Genomic DNA, 15716 nt, shown 5'->3' on the forward strand with positions numbered 1-15716 from the left:
TAGAAACAAGGAGGTGGTTTTAATGTTATGGCTGATCAGTGTATATATAAAATGAATGAATCTTGCTTATCCTTCTAGCAGTCTGATTGACAATTTTAGTCAGAGAATTCCAGGAAAACATTACATGCCTGACTGCATTGTACCAACTATACAGTTTGATGGAGGATGGATAATCCTATTGAATTGTTTTTTAGGGGTTGGCCTAGGCACCTTAGTTCCACTGAAGGGAAATCTTAATGCTTTAGTATAACAACACATTTTAAATACTTGTATGTTTTCAAATTTGTGCTAACAGTTTGTGAAAGGCCCTTTTCTGTTTCAGCATGACTGTGCCCCAGTGCACAAAGCAAGGTCCATAAAGTCATGGTTTGGAGTTTGGTGTGATAGAACTTGACTGGTCCACACTAAGCCCTGATCTAAATCCCATCAAACATTTTTGTGATACACTAGAATGTAGATTACAAGGTAGGGTCTCTCACCCAACATCAGTGCCAGACCTCACAAATTGTGTTTTGGATGAATGGGTAAACATTCCCAGGGACACACTTCAAAATCACATAGAAAGTAATGTAGATGAATCCTTGGGTGCTGGATTGGTAGCCATTGACAAAGGTACTAAAAGTTTCAATGCTTGTGGGAAATAAGACTGTCAGATATAATTTTTTTTATAATGTTCATCAGTGTATTCCTTCAGTATTAAAATATTGATTATTTTCGGTGAGATGCATTGTTTGGTCAGGCTGCGCTGAACTCTGCCAGAGGTTTGTGTCTTTGTGCTACATAATTGATGTTTTGCCAAAGAAAATATTGTACCCCCCTCACACCTGCCCATCCTCTATCTCTTCACATGCACAATAGCACACAGGGGTACATAAACACATCCACACAGAAAAGCACCGGGTTATTTGTTACCCACTGATGAATTCGATGAAAAATTCTTTCCTGATGTATCAGCAGGGTAAGCCATGACAATCTGAGGAATAACTTATAAGAATCAGAGGAGACAGTTGGAATAGAAAAGGAATAATGTATAAGGCTAATATTTCATTTAAAATAGAGGAGCATGAGGGTAGATGGTGCTGAAAGTAACAGTGGGACGAGTTTCTCTCTGTTTTTCTGGGTGTTACTTTCCTCTGCTACAATAAGAGGCTTTTGTACTTTACTTTGATTATGGTAGAAATACTTTCGTTTCACAGAGAGAACACTGCACCGCATTTCTTACCAGAAGGAATTTTATAATCACAATAAAATACATACATTCACAGTTTTTAAATTTTGGTCTAAAGCAATATACCAGCATACATACCACTGTAACCAAATACAATCAAAGAATTAAGGGTTAAGGTCCTTAATTATACTCAAGAGCCCAACAGTGGCAACCCGGCAGTGTTGAGATTAGAACCAGGGACCTTCCAATTACTTTAAATAGCAGTAGGACATTTAAGGTATTGTGATATACACCAACCAGCCATAACATTAAAACCACCTGCTTGTTTCTACACACATTGTCCATTTTATCGGCTTCACTTACCATATAGAAGCACTTTGTAGTTCTACAATTACTGACTGTAGTCCATCTGTTTCTCTGCATGCTTTCTTAGCCCCTGTTCATGCTGTTTTTCATTGGTCAGGACTCTCTCAGGACCACTACAGTACAGGTATTATTATTTAATTGGGTGGTGGGTCATTCTCAGTATCATTCTCAGAGTCATTCTCCTGACCATTGAAGAACAGTGTGAAAGCAGGCTAAAAAAAAGTATGTAGAGAAATAGATGGACTACAGTCAATTATTGTAGAACTACAAAGTGCTCCTATATGGTAAGTGGAGCTGAAAAAAATGAACAGTGAGTGTAGAAACAAGGAGGTGATTTTAATGTTATGGCTGATCAGTGTAATGATACACTGTATGGCAAAAATCAAGGTGCAGTGTTAAAGTATGTGTCCCTCACTGTATGTCTTCTATATTTGCCAAGTTATCACATTTAAGATTTAATTACTTAAATATTTAATAATAATAACAGTGAGTAAATATAATATTAGCAATTAAGGGTCAAGGACCTTGCTCAGAGGCCATATAATGGCAATATTAGATAAAGACAACAGAACCAAAAACAACATTTAGCTTTTAAATGATCATTCCATTTATTAAAAATAACAATTTATTTAAAACCTACTGTATATCACTCATTTGGAAAAAAGTAATTGTTTCCCTAAACCTAATAACTGGTTGTGCAGTAACACTGTAATCAAATGTTTGTCATAACTTGCAGTAAGTCTTTTGTAATGCTTTTGAATTTTTGAATTGTTTATGAGAGTTTTTTTAGTATAAACTGACTGTTTTAGTTCTTGGCACTGCATCTCAATTGAATTCTAGTCAGGTCTTTGACTTGGCCGCTCCAAAACCTTAATTTTATTTCTTTTGAGTCATTCAGCTGTGGCCTTGCTTGTGTGCTTCGGATCACTGTCCTGCTGCATAACCCAACTGAGCTTGAGCTTTAGGTTACAAACTGACAAGCAGAAATTCTCCTTCAGGATTTTGTAATATAGAGCTGAATTTATGGTTCAATCAGTTATGACAAGTCATCTAGGTCCCACGGAAGAAAAGCAGCCCCAAACCATCACACTACATTCACTGTGTTTGACTGTTGGTATGATGTTCTTATGGTGAAATGTGGTGTTAGTTTTTATGTCAGATCTAGGAGACCCAAGCTTTCGAAAATGTTCCACCTTTTAATCATCAGTCCACAGAATAGTATCCCAAAAGTGTTGGGGTCATCTAGATGTGTTCTTTTTGGTAAGTGGTAATTTGTGCCTTGCAATTTTACAATGGATGCCATTTTTGCCCACTGTGCCTGACCTTATCTGAGGCTGAGTGACACCTGCAGTTCTTTAGATGTTCGTCTGGGTTCTTTGTGACCGGCCACTCCTGGAAACTTTCATCACTGTTCCAACTGTTCTCCATTTGTGGATGGTGAAATTTGAATTTTAAATTGATTGATTTAGTAGCTAAGGGGTCAGTTACTTATTTACATAGGGCCTGGTAAGGCTGAAGTGCCTTTTTTATCAATAAATGAAGTCATTTAAAAAATGTGTTTACTTGAGAAATCTTAGTCTAACATTAAAAGTAGTCTAAATATCTAAAGTATATAGATATGTAAAAATAGAAACTGTCTATTTCAACACTGCTTTATCAAGGTCACGGTGGGTCCAATTCATTGGACAAAAAGCAGGAAACATCCCAGACAGGTCACCAGTCCATTACAGGGCAGACACACACATACATATTCACCCACCCACAGTACACTCCGCTGGGATATAATGTAGATCACAAGGCCAGAAAAGCTTGTTAAACATCTCATTCCAATATATATAGTTTCTGTACCTTTACTGCTTTAAGACCCTCCAATCTAATGTAAAGACATTTCATGATGACTGCAGGATTTTACTCCCATCTTTGCTACAAACGCAGCAGTGCATTAGATTCTAAACACATATTATGGACAATAATCTCAGTATTGTCAGTATTCCAATTATTTCCAAAGGTGATCAATGAGTTTGAGGTTAGGGATCTTTGAAGGCCAATTAGCACAACACTCAACCGAGATATACGTATATATCCCACTCCCAGAAAAAGGATCATTCACAAACGATTGCCACAAAGTTAAAAACACCCAATTCTCTAGAATGTCATCTCCAAACATCAAAAACCTCAGACTATTATTTCTCTTCACAAAACATACAGGTGGCACTAAGCACTCAGGCAGGCAGCTTTTTGCTGGCACTTACCACAACAGATTTACCTTTCTAAATGCCAGGCGGTAAAGGGTGGTGAATAGCTTCAGAGAATTTACCACTTCAAAGTTCAGTGGTGGTTTTCCTTAGATCACTCCAGCTCACATTTGGCACTGCTCATAGTAATCTTAGTCTTGTCCAAGGCTTGGCCCAGACAATGCAATATACAAAGCTCCTGATGAATAGTTCTTCCAGAAACTGACTAGGACTCTGCATTGAATGCCAACAGTCTCATTCTGGGCTTATAAAGTGCATCTCTTTATTACTGAGCTGCTGTTGATCCAAGATGTTTCAATCATAATAACATAACTTATAGCTGACCATGAAATATCATAGGATGCTGTTGCATTAAAAGTCACTGACCCATTTTACTGCTGATGTCTGACCCAGTAATTAGAGGGGTGTTTACATACCTTTGACCTTTTATTATACAGTGCCTTGCAAAAGTATTCAGCCCCCTTGAACTTTTCAACCTTTTGCCACATTTCAGGCTTCAAACATAACGATATGAAATTGTAATTTTTTGTGAAGAATCAACAACAAGTGGGACACAATCGTGAAGTGGAACGAAATTTATTGGATATTTTAAACTTTTTTTAGAAATAAAAAACTAAAAAGTGGGGCGTGCAATATTATTCAGCCCCTTTACTTTCAGTGCAGCAAACTCACTCCAGAAGTTCAGTGAGGATCTCTGAATGATCCAATGTTGACCTAAATGACTGATGGTGATAAATAGAATCCACCTGTGTGTAATCAAGTCTCCGTATAAATGCACCTGCTCTGTGACAGTCTCAGAGTTCTGTTTAAAGCGCAGAGAGCATCATGAAGACCAAGGAACACACCAGGCAGGTCCGAGATACTGTTGTGGAGAAGTTTAAAGCCGGATTTGGATACAAAAAGATTTCCCAAGCTTTAAACATCTCAAGAAGCACTGTGCAAGCGATCATATTGAAATGGAAGGAGTATCAGACCACTGCAAATCTACCAAGACCCGGCCGTCCCTCTAAACTTTCAGCTCAAACAAGGAGAAGACTGATCAGGGATGCAGCCAAGAGGCCCATGATCACTCTGAATGAACTGCAGAGATCTACAGCTGAGGTGGGAGACTCTGTCCATAGGACACAATCAGTCGTACACTGCACAAATCTGGCCTTTATGGAAGAGTGGCAAGAAGAAAGCCATTTCTCAAAGATATCTATAAAAAGTCACCTGGGAGACACACCAAACATGTGGAAGAAGGTGCTCTGGTCAGATGAAACCAAAATCGAACTTTTTGGCCACAATGCAAAACGTTATGTTTGGCGTAAAAGCAACACAGCTCATCACCCTGAACACACCATCCCCACTGTCAAACATGGTGGTGGCAGCATCATGGTTTGGGCCTGCTTTTCTTCAGCAGGGACAGGGAAGATGGTTAAAATTGATGGGAAGATGGATGGAGCCAAATACAGGACCATTCTGGAAGAAAACCTGTTGCAGTCTGCAAAAGACCTGAGACTGGAACGGAGATTTATCTTCCAACAAGACAATGATCCAAAACATAAAGCAAAATCTACAATGGAATGGTTCACAAATAAACGTATCCAGGTGTTAGAATGGCCAAGTCAAAGTCCAGACCTGAATCCCATCGAGAATCTGTGGAAAGAGCTGAAAACTGCTGTTCACAAATGCTCTCCATCCAACCTCACTGAGCTCGAGCTGTTTTGCAAGGAAGAATGGGCAAAAATTTCTGTCTCTCGATGTGCAAAACTGATAGAGACATACCCCAAGCGACTTGCAGCTGTAATCGCAGCAAAAGGTGGCGCTACAAAGTATTAACGCAAGGGGGCTGAATAATATTGCACGCCCCACTTTTCAGTTTTTTATTTCTGAAAAAAGTTTAAAATATCCAATAAATTTCGTTCCACTTCACGATTTTGTCCCACTTGTTGTTGATTGTTTGAAGCCTGAAATGTGGCAAAAGGTTGAAAAGTTCAAGGGGGCTGAATACTTTTGCAAGGCACTGTATGAACTCGCCTTGTGCAGGTGAAAAGATGCAGTTGGCTACTGCACATGTGTCGGAGGGGGCGTGTGTCAGTTCGCTCTCCTCAATCGGAGCGGGGGTCAGCACCAGTAGAGAGGAAGCATAACGCAATTGGGTAAAAATTGGACACGCTAAAAGATCGGGAAAAAAGGGGGAAAATGCAATGAAAAACGTACAGCTATTTGGAAAATATCAACAGCTATTGGGAAAAAAAAATAGATGATTTTTTTAGATGGATTTTGAGAGGTTACATCAGCCTATACTTCATCAAAACTGAATGCCAGATATGCCAAAATCCTTAAAAAATGCCCCCAACACACACACACACAAACAGAGAGAGAAAGACAGACAGAGGGAGATAGAGAGAGCGACAGACAAGGAGAGAGAGAGAGACAGACAGACACACAGTGTCCTATTTGAATTCTGAACGTCTATCTCCTGCACTCAGGTCTCAAAAAAATAACAAATTTCCACTTTCTCCCACTGAATCCTGAAGAATTCTCAAGAGAAATCACTATTCTGTTAGGTGATGCTCCCGAAACTTCAAAGGTAAGAAGCTGAGAAATACTTTCATAAAGGTGTAGAAAAGAAAAAAAGTAAACAACCCAGTGTCCAATTTCAAAAGAAATTGTCAGCAAATGAAATAACACATAAAGATTAAAATTTCACAAATCTGACCCAGCGCTGGCTCTGCTGAAATCACTGAACACAAGAAAGTCAAACAGGTGAAGGAGTGGGAGACAGTATTTCACAAGTGTCTATTACAGAAGATAGAACCCAGAGACTCTGGCTGTTTGGAGATGAGTATAGCCTGACATTCATGGTAACAAGGTATATATTTAGTGCCTGCTTGCCTTATGAAACCAGCCAGTCCTGACATCTAATCCCAGCGCCCAAAATCTTTAAAAGAGAGGCTAAATATAACTGTCTCAAGTGACAAAAGAACAGGACCAGGACTGGCATGACCTACATTCCCCTCACACTTGCTATATTGCAAAGACTGAAAAAGTAAAGAACTTTAAAAGAAAATAGCTGAAATGAGCATACTGGCAGGAAGCTATCCAGATCATCGTCTCTTTGTGTTTACAACCAGCAGAGCAAAGCTAACAAACTCTGAACACACGGTGGAGCTGAGAGGCTCAAACAATTCTTCATTTATCAAGGGACTGCGATGACAGCCAGATGCAGAAATAGGACCATTAATATCACCGACATGTGCTCCTATATGACTGATATTTACTTTAAAATGTTCATTTTAATACCTTTAAATCAAGCTTGTTATGTTTGTTTAATTTTCTTTTTTTTAGTCACAGATACATCAGAAAACTAAATATGTTTAAAAAAAGCACTATGTACAGACTGATCAGACTTGACATGATGTCTTTTCTCTTTTGATGCATTACTTGTTTGTTGCTTTATTTCAATCTACCTGCAGCTTCATGTGGGAACAAGATACAGCAAGCATGATGAAATGTCTGAAAGACCACAATTGTTGTATTGTTTTCTGGTATCATAGTAAAGATCATGCAAATTGTTAGAGTAAAGACTGCATAACTCATACCAGCTTATTAGAATTCACCTCATTATAGTTACTGCTACCAACTAAGAAATATAGCATGAACAATGATTTATGTTTCAGTAAGCTAACCTTGGAATTTATTTAGGCTAAATGGCATTACAAAGGTACTTCAACATCTAGCCAGCTTAATCACTGCAGCAACATGGCTTACTAGATCCAGGGTTAGATTATTTAAGGTAATAAATAATAAATAAATAAATAAATAAATACATAAATACATAAATACATAAATACATACATAAATAAATAAGTAATAAAAACAAAAGTCATCCAAATAAAACGTTAAGAAAGCAACAAAATGCAATTACAATTAAGAGACTCAGAGACGTTATCTTTAGAAGCCTTACTAAAGTTAGATACTTGCATTTACCTGAGTTATAACCAGAGCTGTAGTCAAGCCAATATTGAGTTTAAGACATGACCAAGACCTGTGTAATATGAGACCCTGACCACACCAGTGAAAACCAAGATCCATATCAATCAAAACCAGAACAAGACCAATGTCAGTTGAAGTTAAAATCCAAGACCACACAAAACCAAGACAATGACAAAGCCACACCAGCCAATACTAACAGATTAACACTAACCAAATATCAGCTGAGACCAGGACAAGATTAATACTCATACTAACCAAGTTCAAAAAATGACCACCATTTAGTTTGCCATGCAAATGTACAAACCCCATTTTCAGAAAACTGGGACATTTTGTGAGATGCCTTGCCCTAAACAGACTGAAATTTCTTCAAATTCCCAGGATCTTTTTACAGTATTATGTATGGTAGATGGCAAAACACCTAAATTCTTTGCAATCTTATTACAATGTGAGAATTCAAAGAAAATTTAACAAATTAAACATAACTGTGAATAGATATGTAAAGCCAGCTATCTTCAAACAAGTGATGTATGTTGTGGGTAAGCTTTATGGTACAACTATCTGCTCTGGAGAAGTCTGGCATCCAATATTTGCCAGAGTTCCCATATAGGACCATCACCAGAAATTATATGGGCAGTGGACAATCCTCAGCAGAACACTGACACTGACATGGTAGTAGGTGTGTCCATCCCTTCTTCTGTTCGTCTAACTGCTCCACTGTTTCCAGGATGTTATGGTAATTAGACATATTCAGCAAACAAAGATGTAATGTGTAAAAGTGTAATATTTCCTAACTGTTTTCCACAACTAGTGTAAATGGCAACTTTTCCTCCCCACTAGCTCACAAAAGCCACCAGTCTGGAGGGTTTTGACCAGCATAACATTCCCATATTTTAAAATAATGGTGACTTAATGGACACAACTAAAATTAACCAAGAGTGGCTTATTACATACCATAATGTGCATTCCAATTAACAGATTTTAACATAATTCAATCCTTTAGGGGGATCTGGAGCACAAACTGTGAAATATATTTAGTCTTATATGGCATAAAAGTGCATGATTTTACCCTTTATTATAATATGTGAATACGCAGAATTACTTACAGGTCATTTAGATTTTTAGAAAAGGTTTATTCACATAAAAATAGCAACACAAACCACGTAGCAACGTATTTTACTCTCGCTATGAATCTAACACTGCTCCCCAGTGGTGAAAGAATGATATGCTGAGAACTGTTTTTAATCATCAATCTCACTGAAAGGACAATGAAAAGTCACACTTGCAATCTTAGCAAGCCACACTTGTAAACATAATTGACAACTGAGTAGACAGGACATGTGTAAAACTGTGAAGTTACTTAGTTGTCATTGGACCATTGGACAAAAAATACATCTATAGACATAAAATACATTTAGAATTGTAATACTTCGAATGCAGTTAGTGAGATGAAATGATTTAATGAGATCATTTTCTTCTCAGCAGGCTGGTGTAGAAAACCCATCACTTACAAATACCCCATCCCTCTCATCTGTTTTTGCCTTTCACATATTAACTAAGACTTAACATTTGTCTTTATTAAAACACATTACGTATGACTGCACAGCTCTCTTTTCTCTGTGGAGCCCATTAATCTCTGCCACAGATTTACTCGATTTCTCTGCCATGTCTCACTAATAGTAATTAATCTCAAATAACAATAGAACAAGATAAGAAAGCAGATAACAAAAAGTAATGCATTTTATTTTTCTCCATAGAAAATTGTCCTATAATTATGAAAGCCCTGTACAGACACAGAAAGCCGTGTTGACACACAATTAATGGGCAGGAAATATAGTCCCTAAGCCTACCAAGAGTTTTCTGACTGACGGCTAAAGTGATGCTAAGACGATGTTATATATTTGTGTGATTACCTCCTACCATAAATTCTTCTGTGGTCACCTTGCCACAATAGAGGCCGTGGAAATAAATCATGAGAAAAAACACAGAAAGAGAGAGAGAGGATGGAGAAAAGAGGGGTGGGGTATGTTCTCATTAAGATTCATTACAAAGCAAATGACCAGGCTTTGGGTCAAAGAACAGAATCTACAATTTAAGTAATTTAGACATGCACTGTCACTTAATGCAATAAATTATAACATTCACTCGTACCAGTTAATTTAGTGGGTGGGTGGAAAACAGGTTTTTTTTTCAGTACATTAAATCTGGGTGCACTGTATATCACGATGAACCTTTCAAAGAAAAAAAGTGTTTTCTCTCTTTCATGATGCCATACTGAGTGAAACAGCTAGCTATACATAACTGTTGACTTTTTGGTCATAATTATTTAATAATTTCATTCATTTCATTGTTTTTTTTTGTTTATTAGGATTTTAACGGCATGTTTTACACACTTTGGTTACATTCATGACAGAAATGGTAGTTACTGGTTACACAATATCCATCAGTTCACAAGTTTATTGTCACACAGTCATGGACAATTTAGTATCTCCAGTTCACCTCACTTGCACGTCTTTGGACTGTGGGTGGAAACCAGAGCTCCCGGAGGAAACCCACGCACACACAGAGAGAACATGCAAACTCCACACAAAAAGGACTCAAACCGCCCCACCTGAGAATCAAACCCAGGACCTTCTTGCTGTGAGGCGAGAGTGCCACCCACTGAGCCACCATGCCGCCTGATTTCGTTGTAGTTGAATATTGACTACACAGACATGATTGGCTATGGTGGAGGTGGGTGGGGAGAAGCCCCGTGATGGATTTTACCCTGTTCTGGGTATTTCTGCCTTGCACTAAGTGTTTTCTGTTGGAACTGGACCCACAGCAATCCTGACCAAGATAAAGCAGTTGTAAAAATGAACAAATCTCCAAATGAAATGGGACCACCTATATCAGAAAAGAAAATTGGATGGGAGTCTCTCAAAACCCAAGAATTTGCAAAATGCATATTTCTAACACTCCTGCTGTGTGTCATGGACCAAATTTTTGGTGTATTGGTGCATTTGACTTGGGTTTTGGGTTTGTGTAATGACACCATCTGACCATCAGAGATCACAGTCACCTAAATTTGGGAACATACTATTACAAAGGTGCGTAACTACTATCAGCTCAAAATGTTATTTATTCCAGAACTTACATGTGCAGTTGTTATGAAATAGGCAATGCCATGCACATTTTTGGGGGTGGTCCTAATGTTTTGGCTTATCAGTGTAGTTACATCAGTGTCTTTTTAATACGTAGTAAGCCAAAGTATTGGTTTTTTTTTAAGTCTACGAAGAAGTAAAATATAATAAATTAAAGAAATACTCAAATACCTGGAACATAAGTACAGTAACAAAATTCTTATTTGTGTATAATTCTTATATTTACACAATGATTAATGTAACATTATTACATAGAAATAGTACTTTTGCTGTTTAGAATGGCTGACTGGACTGTTATGTGTCACAGGTGAAATAACCTTAAAGATGAACATATCTTATAGAGTAAGAAGTAATTTAACCAGGGAGACAGTGTTAAGATGGCCATGGTGACCTGACTAGCCCCAGCTGTCAGGCAGGGTTAAAGTAATTTTGTTTTGGGAGTACGACAGTAATACAGTATTACAGTAATATACTGTATATAGGCCAGGTATAAACTGAAGAAAAGGAACTCAGGAATCCAGATTTATTTGATCAGTGTAGCTAATGTGCCAGCAGTCTTGTTTTTTTTGGCACTTAAACTTTCCCTGATCTGTGTCCTGGCTAGTAGTTTGTATCTGCCAGTGTGTGCCTCTGATATTAGACTGGAAGGCCTCGCTTGCAATTAACCTTGCAATTTATCCTAAATAGGATTGAGTTTAAGGTTATTTGCAGGCCACACCATGAACCTTGCTTTGTGTACATGGGCTCAGTCATGCATCAACAAAAAACTGCCTTGACCATATTATTGGACAAGTTTGAAAGCATGATTTGGTTTATACACCTGTGTTCACATATATTTGGCTATTTTGAGTATGATTTATAAAAGAAAATCATATTAATACTTAGTGACCTGGTTCTTTTCTGTTTAAACTGCAGATTAAGATAATCATTTGTTCAGTGATCCGTTGCATGTGCAGACAGCAAGATGATTTGTTCTCAGCATTGTGTGGTGAGGGGCACATATAAACTCAGCTTTTTCATATTAAGTTTATAGTGTTCCGCTAAGCTGAACTGATATTAAAGCAATATCCTTCACCCTGTGCTACCCGTGCCTAATCAGTGAATTTTAATTAAACCCACAAGGAGAGGACATAAGCTTGGCAATTTTACATGACAGCTTTTTATTTAAAACCGTACCCTGTTTATATTACTGCAATTTAACGCGTGAAGCTCTCGCTCTATCTTTCTCTCTGTCTCTCTGCCCAGTTCAAATTTCTGTTGTGTTGAATGGGTTCCTGTAACAGGCCCACCTGCTGTAGAGATTGACAGGGGGTGTGGGTTACAGATGTCATGTCCACCTTCAATGCCATTATGACCAGCAGTGAACATGGAGGTACATTTTCTTTAATCAGGCAGTCTCAGCATTAATTCACTGCAGCTGGGCGAGCCCTTCAACTACCGTCTTTGTTGGCCTCCTCGCCACAGGCTCTTTGTCGTGTGTTGTATGGTGTTCCCACTTTCCCAACACATGCACGATCTGTAAGGCCAGTACTTTTTTCTGCTGGCTCATATGCTGGCATTCTTTGACCTTCTTTTCGAGGAACTCAGCCAATGCTGAGGCTTCTCTCAGCTGTCACAGTGTAACTGGCATTATTTTGGTGACTTATCATTTATCATCTTTCTGCTTTTTTGTTTGTGGCTCTTTACTATATTTTGACTTCACCTGATCTGCCTTGTTATACTCAGTAAATTAGATTTAACAATTGCTTGATTCCATTCAGCCCAATACAATAAGAACACTGCCAGATATAATAGAACATATTGAAATATAAATCTTTGACATGACATTTCAGAAAATAAATAATTAAAAAATACATTAATAAAATAAGTAAATACATAAATAAACTTGGTATCATTTGTATCCACAATCTTATCCATTATGTTGCAAAATATGGGAGCTTTGAATGTATTGCAATGATTAAAACACTTTTATAGACACTGTCTATAAATTCTTGAAAATTGCAGCACAACCAACAATAAAGAAACAAGACCAATAAAAAAGACTACTTGTGGGGTGCAGTGACAAGGTCACCAGCCCTTCCACCAAGTTTTATTAAGTAATTATTTAAACTTATATACAGTAGTATTTAACCCGTATTACATTTAAATGGACAAAATACATGTTAGTTAGTGTTAGTGTTAATAAATCCTAATCAAACATAATAAAATATATTAATGTAGTTGCACCTTCTGGACTTTTTCAGGTTGGAAAAATAATTATCCTGATCTAAAATAATTTATAAACTTTAAAAAAGCTCAAACAAATATTACTTAAAATATTACAGATACAAAATGCATAAGACATTAAACTCTTATTTGTTAAAGCCAATCAGGTCTTAAAACTTAATACAAATGCAAACAATATACAAATGCACACAATAATAAGCTTGCATAGGTATTGTGTTAACTCAAAGCCATTTCTCACCTTGTTTTAAACCTTACAAAATAATAATATTAAAGACTGTAGATTGTATGATATGGAATCCTTTACTTACCATGTATGTGTTCACATTCACTGATTCCTTTTCTCTGCTAAAATAAAGCCTCTTTTCTGTCTCCCAACAGGCCCATCAGTCCTCCTGACAAGTACCATCCCTAGATTTCAAACTGTAACCCTGACAAAGAGGAGGGCAGTGGATTTGGGGCTATCTCAACTCCTCTATTTCCTAATTGAATTTCCATTGTTGAGGAAATTGAATCCGTGTCCCATGGCACACTGGGCACATAGTATAAGGGCATAGAAGAGAAAGCGTTCTGCAAGTGACAAGATTGCTAAAAAAAAAAGAGACAAGAGAGTATTTTGAGTCTACAGTCAACTACAGCTTACTACAATCAAATAAATATCATGTGTTCTTATGGGGGTTCTTAAAAAAGAAAAAAAAATCATAGTGAATAAATTCAGCAGACCCAGCTCTAACAATGCTGACTGAGGACTATAATGTAACCTGCATCTACTTAGTGTCTATGCAAAATTTATCACCTGTGTAATGTGAGAATGTAATCCAGGTCTCCTAATTGTCTCAGATTACGACTTTCTATTCAGGAATAGCTGCACTCTCTCATCTGTATAGCTAACTGACTAAAGTACTAAATGAAGTCACTATTGAAGTTCAGCCACGGAAAGTAAAAGTGAAAAGGTTTCAGTTTTCCAATGTGTAGTCAGAGCTGGTATACATTTTATGAGTAGACATGAAGTATACTTATGTATGTACATGCATCTGACATCTCAAGTCTTTATAATATGCAAATTTGTGCAGATATGTTCTGTATCCGAACACTTGCACAATAAATGACCAGTAATATGACAGTTCTTTAATCTAGTGACTTAATCTGTTTTAGCAAAACCTAACATACAACCATGCAGCCCCAATAAACAAACAGCAAAATGGGTTGTACTGAAGACATCAGCAATACACAACATGTAAAATAAGTAAAATAAAGTTCTGATACTGTGGGTGTGTTTGAAAACCTAGTGAGCTCTCTACATAGACAGCATTTTAAGTCATCCTGTGTGCGCTCCCTAGAGGGAGGCTGTTCGAAATCCTAGATGCCTTAATACCCTCACTAGTAAGTTCAGCGAAAGCTGATGGAATTGCTGTCCAAGTAGTGCGTTTGAATAAACCTGCCTTATAAGTCGATGACTTATTAGAATCCTCTCTACTTAGGCAGCTGCCTATTAAGACAGCAAGGCAGCTCACTAGGTTTTCGAACACACCCTGTAATGTGGAAACATCTAGAAGCAAAAACAGCTCAACCAAATTTACAGAACAGGATTGCTGAGTGGGGGTGGCATGATGGCTCAGTGGGTAAAATTGTCACCTAACAGTAAGAAGGTCCTGGGTTTGATTCCCAGGTGGAGCAGACTGGGTCCGTTCTGTGTGGAGTTTGTATGTTCTGCCCGTGTCTGCATGGGTTTTCTCTGGGAGCTCCAGTTTCCTCTTACATGCAGCCAGGTTCATTTGAAGATACTAAAATTGCCTTAGTGTGTGTGTGTGCGTGCGTGCGTGCGTGCGTGCGTGCGTGTGTGTGTGTGAGAGTGAGTAATTGATGGGTGTTAAAGCATGAAGTGCATCTTTGCCAAGTTCCAAATTAACTCTAATGACTCTAAAAGCACAAGTTTATTTATTTAAAACTTTTGTAAATTAAGTTTCATGACCTACCAGACCAGCTTCCAATGCACAATCTAAAATGGAATCTAAAATTTTTTTTTAATTAGTAGAAATTTAATCATGTCTTATCATTTAGCTAGTTTTGCAAAAAGTAGGAGATGCATAGTGCCTCTTGTAAGGTCTGTATAACAGAGCTGGATCTATTAATATGAATGTTCTTCAGAATTATGTGGGTTCAGCTTTATGTCAGCTGTTAAGAAAAGGTTATTTTATACCATGAAATTACAAAAATGCTTTTGTGCACAAGTCTGCTTTTTTGAGACTGGTGTGAATAACTTGGCTGTACAAAGTCTCAACCTAGTTTAACAACTTTGGAATAAATTGGAACATAGACTAGGCTTTGTCACCTAACATCAGTGCCAAGCTTGTCACTTAAAATCACCTTGCATCATTGCCAAGCTCTTGTGGTTGAGTGGAATGCCATCCGTTTTGAAATACAGTGAGAACTATTTCCAGGAGAGTGAGGGGCTATTCCCATTTACACATTACACAAATATATATTACACATAGTTTTGAATAATCAACATGCACACATTGTGTATAATATATATACAGTATATATATATATATATATATATATATATATATATATATATAT

Source organism: Trichomycterus rosablanca, chromosome 12, assembly GCF_030014385.1.
Source record: "Trichomycterus rosablanca isolate fTriRos1 chromosome 12, fTriRos1.hap1, whole genome shotgun sequence".
NCBI classification, from domain to species: Eukaryota; Metazoa; Chordata; class Actinopteri; order Siluriformes; family Trichomycteridae; genus Trichomycterus; species Trichomycterus rosablanca.